Source organism: Corvus kubaryi, unplaced genomic scaffold (assembly GCF_017639235.1).
Source record: "Corvus kubaryi isolate FWS band 111438036 unplaced genomic scaffold, C.kubaryi_AGA036_p1.0 37353, whole genome shotgun sequence".
In the NCBI taxonomy this organism is placed as follows: Eukaryota; Metazoa; Chordata; class Aves; order Passeriformes; family Corvidae; genus Corvus; species Corvus kubaryi.
In genome coordinates, this window is record NW_024581115.1 from 4069425 (window position 1) to 4077159 (window position 7735).

Below are 7735 nucleotides of genomic sequence, written 5' to 3' on the forward strand. Positions count from 1 at the left end.
CTGCAAATGCTCTTCCTGACGCACCCCGGGACACCAGTGACCTTCTTGTCCCCGGGGCACAGTGCTGGTCACGGACAGCTCGCTGGCCACCAGGACCCCCAGCTCCTTCCCCACAGAGCTGCTTTTCCAGCCCGTGAGTCCCGGCCTGTGCTGGTGCCTGGGGTTGTTCCTGCGCAGGTGCAGGACCCTGCACTTGCCTTTGTTGAACTTCAAAATGTTCCTCCCCAGCTCATTTAGCCCTTTTAACCTCTGTGCCCATGCTTTTAGCAGCCAACCCCGGGGATCAGCCAACACCTGAGTGATGCCATCAAATACAACACCGAGGCATTCTTCCCTCCAGCAACGGGATTCAGTATTCCAGACCTCCCCCCATAACATCCCTCTGCTGTCCCCCAATCCCAGCCACTGCTCCAGAGAGACCTGGAGGGCAGGGAGCCGTGGTCCTGCCTGATGCTGAGCAAGGAGGAGCTGTGGTGGGATGTCAATGCAGCCTGGCCCCAGGGAGGTACCAGCTCCTGCTGTTTCTCCCACCACCCTGAACACGGCCCTTTTCTGAGCAGAAAACATGCTGGGAGCATGCATTAAGCCAGCTGAGGAGCTGCCCTGGCTCAGCCTATGCCAGGTCCTGCTCCTGGTGGGATGCACAAGGAAGAGAATTCCTGAGCAACCCTGGCAGAGGTGCCGAGGCACGCAGTGGCTGGAGGTGCAGGAGGCTGTGATCCCGCTCCACTGGCAGACCTTGGCCTCCTCCTCCTCCTCCTGCTTTCCTGCCCACCAGGAAGTCCTCCAGCACGTCCCAGCACACCATGTTTCTCGCCTCCTCTGAGGCTGGGGAGAGCATCAGCTTCTTTTCCAGCCTTTTTTTTGGGAAGGAAGGCATCAGAGCCATCCATGTAACTGGGGGCAGGATGGGATCCAGAGGAGCGTTGACCCCCCCAGCATTTCTGGGGACCATGCCCTGATGTGGGGGAACCCTGCCCTGGAGCAGGCCCTGGCTGTGCTCAAGGACGTACCACGACACTCTCCAACGCCTGGTTACGGAGGTCATCCAGCATATTCTGGAAGTTTTCCTGGAGTGGGGCAAGGACAGGGACAGGAGTCAGAACACAGGAGCTGGATTTAAAAGGAACATCTGCAAATTAACTTGGCCACAAGACAGAGGGATGCTGGACAGGGCTCTGCCAAGTGGCTGTGGCTGTATTGCACAGGTGGACCTTTGTCTCCCCACCTTCCCAGGACCCAAGTTACTTTTTTGGTGGCTGTTTAGTTCATAAATGCCTCAGCAGCCCTGTCTGAGGGAGGCAGTGACCTCTACCACTGGCCTGACCTGCAGGCAGTGGTGCCCTTCTGCCCTCCCTGGGGCAGCCCTGCCAGAAGGAAAGTGGGGAGTTCCAGGTGGGTTGGGTTCTGCTCTTGGGACACCCTTCCCACTCTTCCCTCCTGGTTCCCTTCACGCTGGGAGCCTCCAAGGGCTGCAGGGCAGGGGCAGCAGGGCAGCAGCGAGGGGCAGCTCCTGGGGGCACTGGTGGCAGCTCACCGGGTCAAAAATCTCCTGCATCCTCTGCATGTCCTCTGCCATGAGGGACTGCTCCACCTTCATCACATTGACCTCCTCATGGAGCTCCTGGCACAGAGCCCTGACCTAGGAGAGGGGGATGGTGGGGTGAGCCCCAGGGCAGGCTCCCTGGGGACCAGGTCCTTTGCACCCACCATGGTCTGCACAGAACCAGGGGCAGGGCAGGGCCTGGCCTGGGCAGGGCTTGGCCTTCAGCACATCCTCAGCAGCAGCTCCCCAGCAGCATGAGGGGGTTCAGATCCCAGAGGAGGGCACAGCCTGGGAGAAGCACCCGGGGCTGGGAAGAGCCTCTACCTCGGCGATTTCTTTTTCATTGGCTTCCACTTTCTGCATTAACTCCTCAAGGAAAGAGGCAGAGAAAGGGCTTCTCTCAGCCCCCTCCAGTGGCTCCCCAGTCTCCTGGACAGCCAGATCCCGCAGGCCCAGGTGCAGAAGCATCCCATTCAGGAGGTTGCGCAGTTGCTCGAAGTCAATGGATTCTGTCTTTGGTGCCCCGAGGGCGGCATCCAGCATCTGGCCCAGGGTGAGCGTTGCCATTGCTGCTGACCTGTCCAAAACCACAGAGCTGCCATTAACAGCAGCCTCTCATGCTATTGCTCTGGAGAGGAGCAGGTAGGATGGGAGGTGGCAGGAGGTGGTAGAAGGAGGTAGAGGAAGAGGAGCACAGCCAGCAGGCTCCTTTCTTTTCAGTCTTGTCCTTGTTCCAGAGCCCATACCACTTGTGTCCCTCTTTACAGTGTCCCCCTGCCCTGGCCAAAGAGTGCCCATTGTTACACAGCAGTGGCCCAGCCCCATGTGGAATGTCCCCATTGTCCCCCACTGCTGGCAGTGTCCTGGTTCCAGCAACCAACAGGACCTGCAGGGACCATGTGCCACACCACCTCCAGCCTTTACCGCTTTCAGCCCCAAAGTAACTCCCAGGACAGCTCACATTGGGCAGGTGGTACCCTGGGAGCTGTTGTAGGGTGAGTTGAGCTTGCCCAGGAGGGCTGTGCCCTGTGGAGAGGCGATCCATGTTCTCATGCAGCCTGGAGCATTCCAGAACACTCCGGGAGGAGGCCTGACCCAGAGAGGAAGCACCTCCAGTCATTCATTTTTGAGGTCTCAAAAGCATGAGAGTTTCCCTTCTCCCTTGGATGTGGGGATGGTGGAAGGCTGCTGCTGACTCCATCAATACACAGCTTTTCAGCACCTCGCTCCAAAGCAAAGAGCCATACAAGCAGGGCAAAGCAGATAAACGCGAGCCCCCAGACAAGCCTAGAAAGTAAAAGACTCAAACACGGGGAAAAATCTTTGAACTAAGGTGATCCATCCGACAAATCCTTACAAAAATCATCAACTAGCAATTCCCTTTTAAACCTGCAGGTCTGAGCACCAGGCAGTGGGATCACTGACATCTCCCTGCTCTGGTAAGGCTCAGAAGCTTTGAGCTTTGAGCACAGGGGGGCTGGGTGAGTTCCTGGGGGGATCCTACCACCACCACAGCACAGTCCAACCCACTGGCTGGCTACAGAATAAAGGGGGTGCCATGGGGGAAATGGGTTATTTGTGGTTTCCCACCTGGGAAAAAGCTGCAGCTCATACTAGACAATGGTGAATCCACAGAGGCAAGCTCCCAAACCCACTGATGTGGCAATTCCTTCAGGGGCATCCCCAGCAGCCCAGTCCTGTGGGAACTGGGGCTGGTGGCAAGGCCAAAATGGGGCTGGGTGCTGTGGCTGTGGGAGCTGGGGGTTCTCCATGGGCTGAGCAGCTTTTGCCTTTGGGCTCCCAGGGGCTACTTGAGTTTGGCTCCATGAGCCAGGGCCTTGAAGACAGGGGCTGGGAACAGGCTGAGGGGCCCTGGGTCTGCCCTTGCTGCTGCACTTCTGTCCATCAACCTGTTCCCCTTTGCCTCCTCTTCCCAGGAGGGCAGCAGGGGTCAGACTGCCCCTGCCAAGCTTTGGGCATGGGTACCCCACATGGGACAAGCCCAGAGCTGGGGCTGAAGACTTTGGTAACACAGCCTGTGCCCAGGAGCAGCACGGGGACTCCAGGGACACAGCCTGGCTCCCTGGGCAGGCAAGAAGGGACACAGAGAGGACCAGTGACCCCTGAAAAGTGGGCAAGTGCTCTCTGGGGTCAGATGAAGATCTTGCATGGCAGTTCCACCACCTCATGCTGTATTTAAAGGATGTACTGAATGGCTTCTCTTTTGGAAACAGAACCAGTGGGAAGTTAGTGGAATGCCAGTGTGGCAAAGGGATAAATGTGAGAGACTGAAAACCTGGAGGAGTTAATGTAAACCTGAAAGAGCTAATGCTCAAAGACTCGGCAGAAGAGAAAAGGAATGCTAGCACAATAATGAGAGAAGGTTCAGCTGGAAAAGGGGGTCTTTCAGAGGCAGGATAGTGCTTTTCTGGGACCAACTTTGTATCTTGGGAAACTATCTCAAAGAACAAGTTTGAGACAGCATTGCACTTGCATCTGATGGAGGAAGGAGACTGAAACCACAAGAACCCCCAGCCCTGTTCTGAAAAGTTCAAGAATAACAAAATGTGGCTGTGCAAGGACCAATCTATAAATTCCACAATGGACAGGGGCTAGTGGGGCACCCACCATGCTGAGGAACCAGACCAGGGATGGTGCTGGAACCCAGGCTGGTGACACGAGTTCTTCCTCTACCTCTATTTGCCTTCCTTTCCTTCTTCCTTTCTCCCTCTCCTTGAAAGTTGAAATTGTGGCTGCCATGGGCTGTTAAGAAATCGCTGTTTCCACATGTAGTTCAGGGAAATTTAACCCATGAGCTCTTCACTGGGGTAGTTGTTGACTCCACAGGCTGTTCATCAGGGAAGCTTAATTTGTGGGCTGTTCCAAAAAGTTGCCACGTGTTGTTCAGAGAATTTTAATCCGTGGGCTGTTTAAATAAACTTAATCTGTGGGCTGTTCCTTGGGGAAGTTTAATCCACAGGTTGTCCAGGGAAATTTAATCTGCCGGCTGTTGAGAAATGTTTAAACTTGCCACCACAGTCCGTGCAACCTATCACAAGGTTTAAATCCTTGCTGCCAAAAACCTCCAACTTTCTAATTGATTGTTTGGTGCTGTTTTGCCTTATTACAGCCCCAGGGTATCCCGAAGGTCCAGGACCACCCTCTCAGGACAGCCACATGCTCTCCAGAGCCAGGTCATGACCTGACCTCCCAGCACACATCAGAGGGGTCCAGAGTGCTGACCAGGCAAGGACATAGGTGTGAGGGCTGTTTGGGATGGCAGGTGTGGGAGCCTGTGCCCTCCACCTCCCATCCCTGTGTGTCCCAGGCAGCCACGAGCAGCTGCTGTGTTTTAGAGGGGCTCCATCCTGGAGCTGCCCCCTCCTCGTGCCTCCCTGAATGACAGAAACCTGTTGCCATTGGGAGGATTTGGCACAGCAGCATCACCAGCATCCCCACAGTTCCATCCCTGGCTAAGTGGGTCTGAAGCCAGGGCATCACACAGCCCCTGGCTATGACAGCTGGAGGGAACAGGGCCAGTGCTGTCCCCATGGCACTCACCTGAGTCCCAGCCACACTGCTGGCCAGAGGGTCCATGCTGCTGGGTGGCCTCATGCTGGCTGCACCCACGGGATGGAGCTGTGAGTGCTGGGGGATCCTGGATGAACCTGGACTTGCCTTTGTTGAATTCCAAAAGGCTCCTCCCCAGCCAAGGGATGTCAGTGCAGCCCCAGGACTCACCAGCTCCTGCTGTTTCTCCCACCACCCTGAACAGAGCCCCTTTCTGAGCAGAGAACAGGGAGCCCACTGGAGCCACCCTGGCTCTGCCTGTGCCAGGTTGTGCCTCCTGGTGGGATGCGCAGGGAACGGGAGCACAGACCCTGGGGCACGCAGTGGCTGGAGGTACTGAGGGCTGCAGTCCCGCACCACTGGAAGATCTCGGCCTCCTCTTCCTCCTTCTCCTGCTTTGCTGCCCACCAGGAAATCCTGCAGCATGTCCAGCACACCATGCAGTCACCTCCTCTGGGGCTGGAGAGAGGCTGGCAGGAGTGGGGGGCTCTGGGTGGGTTGGGATGAGCACCCACATTCCACTCTTGGGACACCCTTCCCACTCTTCCCTCCCGGTTCCCTTCACGCTGGGAGCCTCCAAGGGCTGCAGGGCAGGGGCAGCAGGGCAGCAGCGAGGGGCAGCTCCTGGGAACACTGGTGGCAGCTCAGCAAGTCAAGCAACTCCTGGATGGTCCAGATGTTCTCTGTCATGTGGGACTGCTCCACCTTCATCTCATTGACCTCCTCACCAAACTCCTGGCACTCTAGGAGAGGGGGATGGTGGGGTGAGCCCCAGGGCAGGCTCCCTGGGGACCAGGTCCTTTGCACCCACCATGGTCTGCACAGAACCAGGGGCAGGGCAGGGTCCAGCCAGGCTGGCACAGGGCACTGCGGGCAGGGCTTGGCCTTCAGCACATCCTCAGCAGCCAAGAAGGGGCAGCAGCTCCCCAGCAGCATGAGGGATGCAGACCCCAAACAAAGGGGTGGCTCGGGGGGAGCACCCAGAGGGGCTGGGAAGAGCCTCTGTTTTGGTGATGTCTCTCTCACCGGCTTCCACTTTCTTCCTTATCTTCTCCATGTCTGCCAGGGTGGGAACCACAGGGGCCTCTCATGCTTCCCTGCAGTGGTTCCCTGCTCTCCTGGGCAGGCAGATCCCACAGGCCCAGGTGTCCAAGCATTGCACCTGGGAGGCGGTGGCAGGAGATAGAACAAGATGGGCACAGCTAATAGGCTCCTTCCTCTTTGCTCTCCTCCTCATTCCAGAGCCTGTGGGTCTCCCTGTTTACAGCTGCATCCAAGCTCAGTGCTGGAGACAATTTACTGCAGCAGCAACTGTAAGGGAAAGCTGTGGAGGTACCTTGACCACTGAAATTTAAACGGTCATCAGGGATAATGCAAACGAATTTTAATGAGAATTTCAACCTTGGTGGCATCTAGTTAACTTCACTTCTGACCCTACCAACAGTAAAGCCACAGCTTTTGCTTTAACAATACACAGTGCTTTGGTAAACCCCATCTACCCAACCATTGCACTGGGGTTAAATCACCACGGAATACAATCCAATCCAACAGAGAGTATGGGCCCAACAAAATGGGAACAAATGGCAAGCTGTCAATGTTGATGTGTGTGTTGTACGGGAACAACAGGGATTTGTTTGTGAAAGCAACACCACTAATGCCCAAGATATTTGTCTTGGCACTGAACAAAATGTTTGTCACTTTGAAATAGGTCCTGCTGAAATCCTTGAAACTCTGCTTATATACATTGGGAAGAGCTGAGAACTATCTGTGATTCCATACAGACCACACCACTACAGAAATAAGCCACCACTCAAACATTTGTGTTTGTAGTTTTTTCCAAAGTTAGGGGATGTGACTTCAACTATTCAGTTCTGTCCCAACCCATGAATTGCTACGCTCTACCTACACATCCCAGCAAGATTTCCTGCTTCCCCCCACTGGAATGAACCTTGCACTGGTGGAAAAATTACTGCTGGAAGGTGTGTGAAGCAATGGACACAGAGCTCTAATCACTGTTTATCACAATATGGAAGAGCTACACCACGTCTTGGCAAGAGTGATGAGAAATGGAGAACATCACTGGTGGGATTGTGTTTGGGTGGTCACCCACTGCAAGAGGAATTCCAGATTTCTGTCATTTTATGCTTAATGTACTGTTCTGTATGTTGGGAGTGTTTATATTAGCTAGACAGGTAGCACTGTCCCACAGATGTCCTTGCATACACAATATTGTTCCATCACATTCAACAGTCTTAAAAATCACAGTATTTAGCTAACCTGCTCAAAAATTTCTCTCAATTTATAATTTGAACATAATAAATCCCTGTTTATAGGCACAGAGGCAAGAGGTGACCACATAGCCACTCTGTGGAGCAAGAGAAGTTGTCTTTAGTCACGGGGTGGATTGTGGTGGTGCCTCCCCCTCGCTCTTGAGCTGCACTATGATCTGAGAAATGCTTGTTAGGCCTTGGCCTTGAGAACAGCACCTGGGCTGAGCAACTCCCAATCTTATCAGAAACACTGTCTGCTCCCAGGAACTTGTGCTAACAAGCTCCTGGTTTTTAACAAACAGCCTTGGAAAATAATTTTTCTTGCCTGAGTAACAACCCAAGCAGAGCA